This window comes from Podarcis gaigeae (genome assembly GCF_964106915.1).
Source record: "Podarcis gaigeae genome assembly, chromosome: 5".
In the NCBI taxonomy this organism is placed as follows: Eukaryota; Metazoa; Chordata; class Lepidosauria; order Squamata; family Lacertidae; genus Podarcis; species Podarcis gaigeae.
In genome coordinates, this window is record NC_139681.1 from 19,076,925 (window position 1) to 19,089,200 (window position 12,276).

General features: G+C 43.9%; 2 long non-coding RNA genes across 2 annotated transcripts in view; both read right to left on the reverse strand.

Moving 5' to 3' along the window:
* Positions 1-1,891: 1,891 nt before the first annotated feature.
* On the reverse strand, positions 1,892-4,139 carry LOC310844405. The gene is made up of 3 exons (XR_014564088.1): positions 4,018-4,139; positions 3,461-3,585; positions 1,892-2,012 (listed from the first exon to the last, which is right to left on the reverse strand). It is a non-coding gene; the product is annotated as an uncharacterized lncRNA (long non-coding RNA).
* Positions 4,140-5,820: 1,681 nt separating this feature from the next.
* The window catches only part of LOC310844434, a 54,547-nt gene continuing 48,091 nt past the window's right edge, over positions 5,821-12,276 (reverse strand). Inside the window, exon 3 of the long non-coding RNA XR_014564123.1 lies at positions 5,821-6,304. This is a non-coding gene — a long non-coding RNA (uncharacterized lncRNA). The remainder of the gene's footprint in view (positions 6,305-12,276) is intronic.

A 12,276-nucleotide genomic window follows, 5' to 3' on the forward strand; every position in this document is an offset into this window, starting at 1 on the left:
AAGGTACCACTGTAAAATGTTATATTAATTTGTTCAGTGTGACCTTTATGTTAGCAAACCTCCAAGTTAGTACATTCTGCATGTTCAACTGGGTCAGAAATTTTATGAGATCATCTGCTTTCTTTTGGGGAGACACATTTGGAAGAGAGATTCCTACTCTCCAATGGCAATTCATCCAAGCATATCAAAATTTGCTTAGATTTTACATCTGCCCTCATCCACCTTAAACAAATATTTTCCATGGAAATACTTAAAAAGGTAAAGGTAAAGGTACCCCTGCCCGTACGGGCCAGTCTTGCCAGACTCTAGGGTTGTGCGCTCATCTCACTCTATAGGCCGGGAGCCAGCGCTGTCTGCAGACATATCCGGGTCACGTGGCCAGCGTGACAAGCTGCATCTGGCGAGCCAGCGCAGCACACGGAATGCCGTTTACCTTCCTGCTGGTAAGCGGTCCCTATTTATCTACTTGCACCCAGGGGTGCTTTCGAACTGCTAGGTTGGCAGGCGCTGGGACCGAACGACGGAAGCGCACCACGCCGCGGGGATTCGAACCGCCAACCATGTGATCGGCAAGTCCTAGGTGCTGAGGTTTTACCCACAGCGCCACCCGCGTCCCTCATGGAAATACTCAGGCTAGAATAAATCACAGACATTAGCTTTCCAAATAAGTGAATTTTTCCAGAAGTTACAGCAAACGAGTCTCCATCTGCTGGCAGTAAAACAAATATGAAAAAAGGTTCCAGACAACTTAAAAAGAAATAACTTGGTTTCCTTTCAAGAAGGATCATGCAATCTTTGGGTTAGCATATATGCAAGCTATAAAATCTCTTTTAGAGAGGTTCAGTTCACTTGCAGGGAGCCATGGTTGCATGGCTTCTTGTTTGTTTATTCTAGGAAGCATGAAGGTTGGGAAAGGGTTGAGGGTAGAGGCTGTAGAGAGCCTGCTAAGCTGAACTTTCCATCAGTCCCAGGAAGCATGACTCAATGGCCAGGGATAATGGGAGCTCTGAAATGAATTAAGTTCTTAACTAGAGGTACCACTGTATGTATACTAGGACAAATGTGCACTGAAATGCCAGTTCTCAATGGGTCTTTTTGTTTTTTGTTTAAATGCAAACTGATGTGGAAATGTGGCAAGCTGAACTTTAGACTGGAAAAATGAGAAGCTGAGAGAAACTGAAACTGACAGATTGATTCATCCACCTCTACTTTTGAGGAGACATGTCTAGAATTGCACTGTTTCAGAGTACCAAAAATTGCTGGGGTGGATCTTGACCCAGTTAATACTTGCTATTTAAGGGTGAAATAAGTCCTTTATCACCCCACAACTCAAAGCAAAATGTGAGACTTCCCCTTTGCCATGCCTTTTAGCCACTGAGTGAGCTTTCCAGTAGTACAGCCCTGCTTCTGAGATCCATGTGGGTTGCAGGGTGGAAGGTGAAAACTTCTATTTCTCAAACTCAGCTCTACCAAACCACCCATAAAACTGTTCTTATAAAACCATTGCACTGGAGTGCTTCTACAAAGGGAGGGAAAGAATCATTATAAGAAGTCTCAGCTTTACAGTGCTGCATTATCTGCGTAAAGCTGTATCAGACATGGGCTTAATGTAATAATATGCTCTGCAAGATAGATTAATTTCTCCAACTAGGTGTTTTTGAAGTATTCACGGCCGCCTGACACCAAAAATCAGTTCTGAGGGAGAAAAGTGGCATGTGGGGCAGCAATATTTGTTCCACCTCAAATGATCTGAATACTCAAGTCAGTTTCTAGAAGAATTGACCTATTTGAGCTTTTATTTGGCTGGCATATCATCGCCCCTGAATTGTTTGGTTTCATTTTGCATATCTGTTTTGTTCTTCAAATTTTGTTCCCCAAATGGTGCCTCAAAGTTATTGACAGTCAGGGTTTATTCCTGTCATGACTTTCTTCCTGAACCAGGTGAGTTACCTGTGAACATAGGAAGCTGCCTTCTTATAGGGTCTGACCAATGTAACTCGTACTTGTTACTCCTAGATTCATAGAATTGTAGAGTTGGAAGGGACCTGAGGGTCATCTAGTCCAACCCCCTGCAATGAAGGAATGGTTAGTAGCACTTCTCCAAGGTTGTCCAAATGCAAATCTTGAAGTTTGCTTCCCTGCTTTTTTTCAAAAGATAGTTTGAATCTGCTTCCTGAGACTCTGAAACTCAGATTCTGGCCAGGCACTTTCTGCATGGGAAGCTTGATCTCTCCACCTTTGTGCCATTGGAGCTCCCCCACTGCCAGAGGCTTCTGTAATAAATGAACTCTGGAAACCATCCTCAACCCATTTTGAACTTGGGAGAGTTCATTATTCTTCTGAGCCTGCTGTCAGTCCATTACTCCTCAAAGCTGCATTGGAGGGGGGGGGGGACAACACGAGCCAGTACAAAACAACAGCAACAACAAATGCTTAGAGCTATCACTTGATTAAAGAACTCTCAGTCAATCAAGTGTATGAGCTCACAGTTAAATTATATGTGCACAGTTCCTTGGGAGTAAGTGGCACGACTTAACCCAATGGGACTTCTAGATAAACATGCCAAGTCAGTGACTCAGTTAGTTATATTTGCACATACCAAAACAATAGGCCTGAAGCAAGAAGCATCCTTTGTGTTTAGTATTTGTTTGTTTGTTTGTTTGTTTGCTACCTTTGTATGCCCCCTTTCTTCCAAGGAGCTCAAACTGGTGCACATAGTTCTCTCCACAACTCCCCCTCCATTTTTATTCTCACAACTAGGGGTTGTTTTTTCCAGTCGGAGCTCACCAGGACACAATGCCTGGCTAAGAGACAATGCCTGGCTAAGGTAACCCAGTGAGCTCCATGGCTCAGTGGAAAACCCTGGTCTCCCAGGTCCTAATGTGTATGCTGGAACAGGCATCATCTTCCAAATGGCATTTCCTTTCATGTAAGGGAGGAGAAGAAGGTTTATTTTAAGATGGTCCTTGTTGCCTGCACTTTTTCCTAGTACTTATTAGCAGCCCCCTGTAATAGCATATGCCAATCTGATTTTTTCCTGTAGTTTATTACTGCAGATCAGTCAAGTTGGCATAACTTGATATAAAATACGCCCCTCAATGAACTGTTTTCACCCTGATACAATTCCTTATCTCAAACAAAACAAAAAAAATTCCTTCCAGTAGCATCTTAAAGACCAACTAAGTTAGTTCTTGGTATGAGCTTTCGTGTGCATGCACACTTCTTCAGATACACGGTGTGCATGCACACGAAAGCTCATACCAAGAACTAACTTAGTTGGTCTTTAAGGTGCTACTGGAAGGAATTTTTTTTGTTTTGACTATGGCAGACCAACACGGCTACCTATCTGTAACTTATCTCAAACGAGTTCAGGAAGGCATTGGTAAATATTCTGAGCTCTTAATACTTAATGTAAAGATCAGCACACTAATCCTAGGTTATTAGCAAACTTAATTTTCACCTCCTGCTGAGTTTCTGCAGAGACAATAGTATCTTCCTCTTAAAAAACAACAACCCCAGGATTCCGGAAACATAGTCAACCAGTTTTGTCATTTCTTAGCAGGGCCATGTCCTTTCTGCTGTCAACTAGGAAAGGTAAAGAAAAAAGCAGATGGGAACTTGTAGGAAATAAACAATAAAAAAGGAATACAGTGGTAGTTCAGGTTAAGTACTTAATTCGTTCTGGAGGTCCGTTCTTAACCTGAAACTGTTCTTAACCTGAAGCACCACTTTAGCTAATGGGGCCTCCTGCTGCCGCTGCGCCACCGGAGAACGATTTCTGTTCTCATCCTGAAGCAAAGTTCTTAACCTGAAGCACTATTTCTGGGTTAGCGGAATCTGTAAGCTGAAGCGTATGTAACCTGAGGTACCACTGTAAAGGTATTATGAGAAATCACCTGTCTAAAAAAGCCCCCCTCCCCTTTTCATTAGAATACATTGACTTAAAATAGTACAAGAACTCCAATTTTCCAGTGGCTGGGTAGCTCTCAAAGCTCCACTGAAACCCCCTCTTTGCACCTCAATAATCTCATGAACCAACACTTCACTGGGCCACAGACCAAGGAATGGCTGAGAGAGAAGCTGTAGCCTTGCTAGTACAGGTGATTGATGAGGAGAGCATAACTCTCAAAGGAAAGGCACAGCAGGATGGTGCTTATGTAACAAAGGGCATTTGTGAGGTCACAACTAGTGACATGTCACAGATCTGGCCCTTGAGCAACTTAGCAGGTGAGGTGGAATCCTCTCCCCAAGTTTGCCACCCCTGCTTTAGAGGTTCACCAGATCTCAAACATCTTCTAGGAAGACCTCTAGATTTTGTTTTGAGATGGCGTTTGTCCAGTACTGAAATTCTACCCTCATCGCTGAAGCTGAAGCAGCTGCTTCGGTAGCAGTCCCTGTACTACAGGATCAACAAAATGTTTGTAAGGCTGATATTAGGTCACCTTTCCAGTGTAGACTGAATACTGTACCAGCATAAGATTAAGAAATGGTGGAAGCAGCTAGATTCTGTTACACTGAAACCAGCAGCTAAGTGACATTCAGCAAGAGATTGGATTGCATTTTAATAAGCTACAAACAGCCGATAGAGTTGATCCCATGGAAAATAACTCTTGAAGATTTTCCACTTTGATCATGGAAAGAGAGAATCAGCAAGAATGTCAGTAAATGGAAAACGACTCTACATACTCCGGAAGAACTCCTTGACTTGTGATGTACCGTAACTTAACAGCTCTCTTGCAGAAAGGTAGAATAGTTTGGGAAAGCCACATAGGTTTTAATATGATGTCAAAACACTGCAATGGAGGGAAAACAGCAAGGAAAGTGTGGAAAGTTCTTCCGCATGAGTCCCATTGAAATGAATGGGAGCTACAAAGGAGCATAGTAAGTGCTGTCATTGTTCATTTCCTCAAGATTTGTCTTGCAGAATTGTATTTGGTTACAATTAGAACACATCCACACCACGGATGTAAACTGGTTCCACAATCATTCCCTTTCCAGTGCAGAAACCTGGGAGCTATAACTTTGCACAGAAGGCTAGAGATCTCTAACAGAGCAGCCCCACCAAGCTACAGTTTTCAGGGGTTCGGGTTGGGGGGGGGGGAATCTTATACCACAGAGTTGTGTAAAATCAACATGACTTCATAGTGTAAATCTGTTTTTATCTACAATTGTGTAAACATACCTGAAGATTGCTTTCCTGGAAGGTAGCACATTCTTGGGGCAGTCTTCTTCATGGTCGGTATCCTTGTGAGACTGCTGTGAACCAGGTGGTTGACCTGGTCAGCTGATCTTAGAACCCATTTGGATAGGCTTTGGGCATGGTCAGATGGTGAGAACTTAGGGCTGGGGTAGGAACTTAGGGTAGGGGTCCTGCCCTAACTGCTGAACTTAAGCCTTCAAGTAGTATAGAAGAAAGATGCAATGCAGTATCTGGCTCCCATTCTGATGATGTATGTATGTTTGGGAAGCAGTTAAGGCTCATCATCAAGGATTTCTCTGCAGCAAACCAGCTCAAGAGGACTGGATACATATGGTGGCATTTGTAGTAAATTCTATTTGCAGGTTCAGTAAGTGGGAAGCAAGCATACCGGCAGATAGTGTTTTTTGTTTAGTCGTTTAGTCGTGTCTGACTCTTCATGACCCCATGGACGAGAGCACGTCAGGCACTCCTGTCTTCCACTGCCTCCCGCAGTTTGGTCAAACTCATGCTGGTAGCTTCAAGAACACTGTCCAACTATCTCGTCCTCTGTCGTCCCCTTCTCTTTGTGCCCTCAATCTTTCCCAACATCAGGGTCTTTTCCAGAGGTGGCCAAAGTATTGGAGCCTCAACTTCACGATATGTCCTTCCAGTGAGCACTCAGGGCTGATTTCCTTAAGAATGGATACGTTTGAACTTCTTGCAGTCCATGGGACTCTCAAGAGTCTCCTCCAGCACCATAATTCAAAAGCAGATAGTATTAGCATCTGCCTAAATTAGCATCAGCTAATCAGCTTCAATCCTACCCCCTACAAACAGAACAAAACAGCAACACCCTGAGAAGTCATTTTGCCAGCCAGCTGTAAATGTTTAAATGTCTTTCTTTTTTAATGGCCAAATTAAAATAAAAACCTCTCTCCCCAATCCCCACTGTGACACACAAACTTCCAGGCAGCAACCTTGTTTAAAATCAATTGTTAGATTGCTGTGCAGGTCATACCCAACCACTCTTGAGTTGGTTGGCATCCATCTGTCTTGGGAAACAATGGAGGAGTGCACATTTAGAGGTGAAGTCGAACCGTTGGAAGGTTGATGTGCTTGCTGTGGCTGTAGAGACAGATACAGGAAAGCTATGTTTTGTTGCAGCTGGGGCAGGTGAAGGTGTTTGGTTGTGCTAATGCAGATGCACTATGTTAACATTCATTGCTAGTGTCCAGAATGCCAAAAAGCACAACACTGGTCCATGTCATTAAAAGTAGTTGACTAGATTGAGGGGAAAGGGAGCTCTTTCAAAATCACTCAAGAGTTTCAGAATGTAAACCTAGCAAAGTCTGTAATCCATCTATTTACAGACTAGCTGATGCCTTTATGGGCTACCCATAAAGTATCCGATAGGAATCAAGCCATATCCAAGGCATCAGGTCATAAACAACCAAGGTTGAAATCCCCATTCAGCCATGAAGCTCACTGAGTGACCACTGTCTACTTTGCAGGGTTGTTTTAAGGAGGAAACTGGATTGGGGAGAACCATGTTCATCTCCTTGGAGGGAAAGTGGGATGGAAATATAATAAATAAGTGCCAATACATAAAATCCATTGGCATTTCTCCTCCTTTTCCCAACATAACCCCGAGGCTCCAGACATTAGCCAAAGCAAGTGCATCTGAGAGATGTGCAGCAGTGAATTGCAGAAATGGATTCCAGAGACCACAGGCTTGAACAATTTCAAGGGGAGACAGTGGCCAAGGTGCTTACTGAGAGGGCAGGGCACACGGGGCCAAAGCAGATGCAACCCCACCCAGTTAGGAACCCCCATCCCATCCCCAGCATATTTGTTCCAAATGCATTGCTACTTGTATTGTTGTTGTTGTTCTTTAAATTGTCATGAGCCATGTTAGAAGCCAATTTATGATTGGCAAGCTGGATAAAGATATGCAAAGAAATTAGACCTTGGAGTATTTCAGTGCCAGAGCTTCCCCATCTGCACTGGCTCAGTACACCAGCAGCTTCACTCTGTTACAAAACCTCGGGCAAGGCTGGGTACCTGGGACTGTCAAGTCTGATTAGCAGACATCATAAACAATTATTTGCTGTCTATTGCTGCTGCCACTACATTAGGAAGTGGAAATGTACAGAATGAAAGCTAAGCTTGCTCAGGAGTCTTTGGTGAAGTACTTCATCAAACACGTTGTGGAAGTCCAAGGCTCAGAGTTTTGCACGTCTTTTAGCATTTGACATTGCACAGCTCACCTAAACACCAATATCAGCATGATTTGGGTCCACACCACACATTCAAAGTGTGTTGCTTCCTGCAAAAAACACTGAGAATGTAGTTTGTATGGGGGGCTGGGAATCATAGCCCTGCGCAGCTCCCAGGATTCTCCAGAGGAAGTAATGTGCTTTAAATGTATGGTACACATATGACATTACAGTCATACCTCGGGTTATAAATGCTTCGGGTTTTGCGATTTCAAGTTACGCACCGTGCCGAACCCAGAAGTACCGGAATGGGTTACTTCCGGGTTTCGGCGCATGCGCAGAAGTGCTAAATCATGCTTTGCACATGCACAGAAGCACCAAATCGCGACCCGCACGTGCGCAGATGCGGCGCTGTGGGTTGCGAATGCTGCAGGTTGCGAACGTGCTTCCCACACAGATCACGTTTGCAACCTGAGCGTCCGCTGTAATCAGCAACACGCTCTGAATTCCTAGTCCCCTCCTTGCCTTGCATTAAATCCCTGGCCTGCTGTTGTCCTTTTTTTTCCCCAACCCAAGACAGGAGATAATATCAGTCAGTTCTAGAGATTTATGCTGAGTGGGATTGTGTTAATTAATTTTTTAAAAAATCTTTTGGAGTTCTGAACAAGTTTTAAAAGCCAGGTTTCTTTAAACTGCCATCAATTACTATTAAAATATATTTTTCCATGAAGTTTCTTTTTATATAGAACTGTGTTTATTTAAAATGAAGATTAAAAATGCCCTTTTGCATGATTTTAAAGACAACTGTTGGGGTTTCTCAGTTTGTAGAGCATGAGACACGTGGGTTTGAACCCCACATTGGACAAAAGATTCCTGCATTGGACTAGGCGACCCCTGTGGTCTCTTACAGCTCTACAATTCCATGATTCTAAAGTGCCCCTTTGAGTTCATGCCCCTGCCATGAAAACTCATTTAAAATAGACCTGGGGCAGCATGTGCAATTTGTCAGCATTAGCACCTAAGGGGAGGGAAGAACAAATGGAAGAGGTAGCCTTGGGTCAACAGATCCTTAGATTACATGGATGTTTGGGACTGGCAGGATGAGGGTGGGAGAAATTGTTTTGGCAGGTGGTGGGATTTTGGAAAGGATTCAGGGGACAAGTGGAAAGCTGGTTATGGGATTTGGGTGGGGCGAAGACAAGTTGGCAAGGCGGGCAGCTGGTGAAGGGGCAGCAGCAATGCCGGTAAAGGGGGTTTGGCATGTAAACTGTGAAAGGCTGGCACACTGGAAAGGGGATTGGATGGTGAAGTGTTTTGAAGGTGGCTGATGGGTGCAGGAGTGTCATGACCCTGGGGTGATCAGCTTGATAGCTCAGTTGGTTACAGCATGGTGCTGATAATGGCAAGGTTGCAGGTTCAATCCCCATATGGGACAGCTGCATATCCCTGCATTACAATTCTATGATTCTATTTCTCATCTTCAAGGAACAAGGCTGTTGATTTGTATGAAGTATCAGATGGACAAATATAATGAATAATAACAATGCTGGTGCCTGATTGAGGTTGGTTTGGTGGAATTGACTTTTTTGCCAATCAAATACACTTCCCTGCTTACTGGGAATGTGACCCTCTGATCTGCAGTTTATTATTCATAGAGTGCTTCCTTGCAGTGATTTTCCTTCAAAAACTGGCAGTCCACAGGGTCACCACACTATTGCAGCATACTCTGCATCATGGTCTCATTCAAGAGAATTTTCCTAATATATATCATGGGGTGGTGGGATTGTTTTATTTAGATTTTTAAAAGCAGAATCCAGCAAAAGACATACATTTCCTCCATGGGTTCAGGCTTGCTACACTCCAATTCCTACCTCCATTTCTCGCCTCAGTTTACTTCTTGCCAAATATCCCACACATACCAATTTGATGTTATTATATAAACAACCCCCCTTCGCATTAAAGTAATGGTAGACTTGCAGATAAGCAGTCAACGTTAAATTTAACCATGCAGCAATAAACAATGACTAAATTAAAGTGTGAGAGGAAAACCCAATTGCATTTCACAAGAATTCAGGCAGTTATAATCAACTAGGAAGCAACCTCCGAAGAAAATAAAATGAACAAGATGCTTTCCAGAAAACAAACCTCTTAATGTCTTGTCCAGCGGGCATCCCCCAACTGCAATTTGTTCAAAGAAATGTGTGCGAGATAATAAAGGTAAACACAGAAAACACTGTTGTAAACACAACTTTAGGGTCATTGCTGCACACACATCCCCAGTCATCACAACGTCTCCTAGTAGCGATGTTCAAACAAGCACTCTTTGTGTGTGGGATGGGGGGGGGGGGGACACAGGGTCACACCTGCCAGATCTCTAACACACTGGCCAACTATGCTGTACAAACTATATGTTCAGCAAGTCATGCAAGGGAGGACAACTGGCCAGCCAGTTTTTGATCCTAAAGCTCTTCTAGGCAGGGATGTGTCTCTGTGTTGTAATAACTATTCCAAGCATCATTAACACCAATGGCCCTATGTAAATAAATAATAAATTTGCTCTGTTTTGCTACATCAGCTGTCTCTCAAGTTTTGTTTTAGTCCTATATTTAAAACATTAAAAATCCAAACATATGAATTGCCTATGTCATCTTATGAAGGCAAACATGGGCACGGTCAGGATTTATGTCGGCGGGGCCAGGGAGAGGACACCCACCTGTCCTGTTCCAGAACCGAGCTACCTGTGACGCGATTGGGCAGTTTGCAGAAGCCACACCTATTGCTCAGTCAGGTTTCCAGTTGTGTCACTAGAATGCACCACAATATCATCCAAGTGAACTCAGCGAGTATTTCAATTCCAAATATTCTGATTATTTCTAATTTTAGTTAAGCATTTTTATCATTGGGGGGCAGCTGCCCCCTTGTCCCCCTGGCTATGCCCATAAAGGCAAACTTGAATTTCAAAACAAATTCTGATTATCCTTATATGACCACTTATCAGTTCAGTATTTGATTTTCTGACCAGTGAAGAAGTGCAATTATAAAACACTGGGTTCTGAAATGCCAATGAATTCAAGGTTCTGCCAGGCCCAGGCACACCATTTTCTGCAAGTCTCCACCCACAAGCCACCAGTTCTATTCAGGCTCCGCCCCAACTTCCCATGTGCCACACTTGGCTCCACCTCCAATCTGCCAGATTCTCTAGGTGCCACATTTTGTCACAGCAGGTTCATCAGGCTCTGCCTGCTCAGGTTTCAAACATCACTTGTCCTGCACTATGGCAACTGTGATTTCAGAAGTTACAGGAACTATACAGAATGAAATTCTTAAGAAATATGTTTTTTAATGTTTATGTCCTACTACGTAGGTTCACATTGGGATATACAATCTTGTCTGCAAGTCACACCAAGTCACTAAGGCAAAAGTTTAGAGGACTTTCTGGAGAAGTTTAACAGGTCTCGCCGTCACTTGAATGACAGATGTACTCAAGGTCTTGGTGACATTGGCAGTGGTACAGAGGCAATGTTTTTCCTTCTCTCTCTCTCTCTCTCTCTCTCTATATATATATATATATGTAAAAGGACAAAGTGTTCTGAACCATTTTACTAACCTGTCAGGAATACAGATTATTTCCTTTAATACCTCTCATCTAACCAACCCACTCCTTCTCACTACGGAACTAGTAATTTTCAAATCCTTATTTATAATGGGGGAATAAGGAATGCTATAAGGTGACTTCCAAAGGGCACAGAGACCACAGACAGCACAACCTGGGATCCGTTCTGTCTTTGGCCAACCCTCTGGGGACCACATGCTACACAGTGCATGTGGCAAACCCCCTCTTCCCCCCCCCCACACTCTTGCACGTGGGCATGCACACGCACACACAGGTGGACATTCACACAGGTACATAGGCCCCTTCGCCAGCTGATCCATGACACGATGGAGGATGCTAGAATAGATGGGTCTTTGGCCTGATCCTGCAGGACTATTCTTACTTCAAAGCTGGGGCAGGGGGCTCTGCAGGGGAGAAGAAACTAGTGGGGCAGCTATAAAAATGCTAGCACACATTTGCAAAGCTAAGCAGGGTCAGGTGTGGTTTCGAATTGGATAGGGAACTGCATGTTGAGATTGCTGTATTGCAGGGGGTTGGACCAGATGGCCCTGGGGGGGGGGGGATTTCCAGTGCTATGATTCTATGAAAACCCTCTACCAATACAGAAAAATATGACGGGTCAAAATCCCTCCCCAAGCTGTAGCAGTATTGTGGTGCAGTATTCACACTTTCCCAAGCCCTCATGAGTGCCCAGGGCAGTAGAGGCAGGTCTGTAGGTACTGAACCATTATCTGAGCCTTGGCATCAAGGAGAACATCATGGCACCAGGGAACTGGAGGGAGGACAACTCACTCTCAACAGAAGAGTTCTCTGCCTTCTTTTTCATTACCTTCCACAGGAACTGCTTTTGGCCACCCCTTTCCTGTCTGCTCTCTTGCCTTTTGGTCAGGGATGGAAAGTTGGATTTGAAGTTCCAGTGTAGTACAGAAGCAGGAGAGCAGGTTGACCAACCTATTGTTTGGTTGGTGGAAGAAAGGTTGAGGGCAAATAAGTATGTTGTGTTTTCCTGCTTCTCACTGTCCCTTCCTGGTTGGGGACTCCTCAGGAATCCCTCTCTGTTTCTGTTTCCTCTTTGATATTTATTTATTAGGCAGTGTCTTATCATAGGCCTGCCAATATTGTGCTTGTTCATGACTGTTGGCCATGCTGCCCGAGGCTAGAGGACTTTCTGGAGATGTTTAACAGGTCTCACAGAAGTTGTAGCTCAACAATATCTGGAGGGGACCAGGTTGGGGAAGACTGATTTAGCTGGTACCTGTTATACTTAT